A 2,980-nucleotide genomic window follows, 5' to 3' on the forward strand; every position below is an offset into this window, starting at 1 on the left:
CAGCCCACCCACCCAGACACACACACACACACACAGATTACATTAAAGTAGCCGATGTCTGGATTTGGACAATATTTTACAGCATTCAATTCTGTAAGACGAGAAATAGATTTTGAGGCAAAAGTCTTTCTGCTATGGAGCTGTTTTCACCAGAATTGGACAGGAAATCTTGTAAAAATACAGGAGCGGATGCTGGAAAATGTTGCTCAAGTTTTTGTCTGTTAAAAAATACACCCATTAGGAAAATGGAAAAAAAAAAAAACAAGGCCAGATTTTCATTGGAATGGCTCCAGACCAAAAGGTTAATGTCCCACAATGGCCATGTCAAAGCCCTGATCCAGAAGACACTCTCTGTTTAAAATAAACAGTTACAGTTGGGTTCTTAGCAGATGAATATAAAAATGGCATTTGCAAATCAATTAAAAAAAACCTACATGGTTTAGAGTTTAACTGCTTTGGCCCTACATTCACATGTGAAGCTAAATCACTTTTCTAAAATCCATCAGATTGCCAAATGTAATAAATATATGTTTTTTCGTTTTTTTGCCAGGAGTGTTTTTCCTGCCACAGTCACTTTTGGCTTTGTTTACTGAGGTTTTAAAGTCATTAGGGCTTGTTAAAGCTGCTTTGAAACAACATGGATTGTGAAAAGCGCTATACAAATAAAATGACCTGCCTTGACTTAATGAATTAATTCATCATGCACTTATGTTGGACAATGTTTACACTAACAGGGCTTGCCTTGGTCTTAAACTGCTGTATGCATTAGCTGAGATGATATTTATTGCGTATTGTATAAGCATACTGTGTCTCTATGATGTTGTCATCTTACAGCTCTGTATAGTGCTTCATGCATCCAGTAAAACGACTTTGAAAACTGCCTTCTCACAATCTTTACAAGTGCTTAGTAATGCATATAACGTAACACAGCTCACACAAGCAACTTCCAAGCAGGACTCTTCTCAGTTGTATAAGCACTTTCTTTGTGTGAGTAGCTAAAGGGATAATTATTTTGAGGATATGTACATAGTCAAAGTCAGTGTTGTTTTTGACCCCATTGACTTTCATAGTCTGGACAAAGAGTTGAAACATTTTCAAAATATCTTCTTTTGATCTCTGCAAAATCAACTTGAGTTTGGAACAACATGAGTGAATAAATGATATAATTTTTAGTTTTGAAAAGATTTATCCCTTAGTGTTTGGGCAAAGCACTGCAATGAGGAAATGTGACCTTATGAAAACAAACCGCACAGTGTCATGGTGGGCTGAGATGATGCCTGCAAAAAAAAAAAAAAGGAAAAAAAGTTTTTTTCTTGCCATGACAACATTATGATTACAGGTGTAGTTAGAGGATCAGGTATTCACATTCTTTCTTCTTTCTTTTTTGATGAGTGACAAAAGCTTGGTATGATTTGTAAATATAGTGCCACTTTTGACACCCTCTCCAGGAAATGCAAACTGGGAGGAAGGCGAATGAATGGACAGTATGTAACGGGTAGAACTGGTCGGAGCAGATGTAAGTGTGTTTGCTTGCAAGTTTCAATGAGAGTGTGGTTATTTACACAGCAAGACAACATCTGCATGTTAGCAGCCAGCTATTGTTGAGATCTTTGCATGAATATGTGTTAAGATCTACTCAAACCGTTCTTTCACTTATGCCCTGTTGTTGTTATTTAATCCAGGTGGATGTTGACAGATTAATTACGTCTATGAATTGGAATTTGGCATTAATCTAAAGTACTAAAGAGTGTGGATTATCTTTTGTGATCCGCTCTTCAAAGGGATGGAGACTCAGATTTGGGATAACATCTGAATATAAATGGGGCTTAGCTGTGTTAACCAGATAGAAAACATCCCGTGTTATGCATTTGGCATGTAAAGGTCGCAACAGGAGTTTCTGCCACATTAACAAATCAATAGCAGTTGTTTAACAAAGATAAGAAAGATCACAGGATCACTCGATTATCTACACTCATCAGGCAAGGCATGATAATGATCATTTCAGAAACACTGAAGACTATTGTGCTCGAGTCAGGAGGATTTGATTTAAAAGAATAGTTGACCGAAAAGTGAAAAATTGCTGAAATTTTATTCACAGATGTAGATGAGTTTGTTTATTCATCTGAACAGATTTGGAGAAATTTAGCATTACATCACTTGCTCACAAACGGATCCTCTGCAGTGAATGGGTGCCGTCAGAATGCGAGTCCAAACAGCTGATAAAAACATCACAATAATCCACAAGTAATTCGCATGACTCAAGTCCATCAATTAATGTCCTGTGAAGTGAAACGCTGTGTGTTATTCATCATAAAAGATGTTTTTAACTTCAAACCGTTAGAACGTAAGGAGAGAAATATGCACAAATCAAGCACGGTTTTCAAGCAAAACCAGTTCAAAACAAATATGTTGGTGGATTTTGATGTGACCTTTTTACTGAAGGAAGTGTTATTATGGACTTGTATTTTGGCCAGAAGCAACAGTTTAAAGTTAAAATGCCTTAATGATGGATTTATTTCTTATAAACCACAGCTTTTATTACTTCACAAGATATTAATTGATGGACTGGAGTGGTGTGGATTATTGTGATGTTTTTATCAGCTGTTTGGACTCTCGTTCTGACGGCACCCATTCACTGCAGAGGATCCATTGGTGAGCAAGTGATGTAATGCTACATTTCTCCAAATCTGTTCTGATGAAGAAACAACTCATTTACATTTTGGATGGCCTCAGGGTGAGCACATTTTCATTTTGGAGCAATCTATTCCTTCAACTCAAGAAAGACAATCAAATCTGAAATGCAAGAACATTTAAAATTCAGACAAAAATGCTTTTTAATGAATAAGATAATCTCTCAGACCACAGATTGAAATCTTCATGTTTGGTGTTACTAGAAATGTTTCTGGGTGGGTGATCTAGCCAGTGGCAACACTCCCAGTTGCACCGACATTTGTTTTACAAATGAGATGCTAGTTATTTG

This window comes from Sinocyclocheilus anshuiensis, unplaced genomic scaffold (assembly GCF_001515605.1).
Source record: "Sinocyclocheilus anshuiensis isolate Anshui unplaced genomic scaffold, SAMN03320099.WGS_v1.1 scaffold379, whole genome shotgun sequence".
NCBI lineage: Eukaryota > Metazoa > Chordata > Actinopteri > Cypriniformes > Cyprinidae > Sinocyclocheilus > Sinocyclocheilus anshuiensis.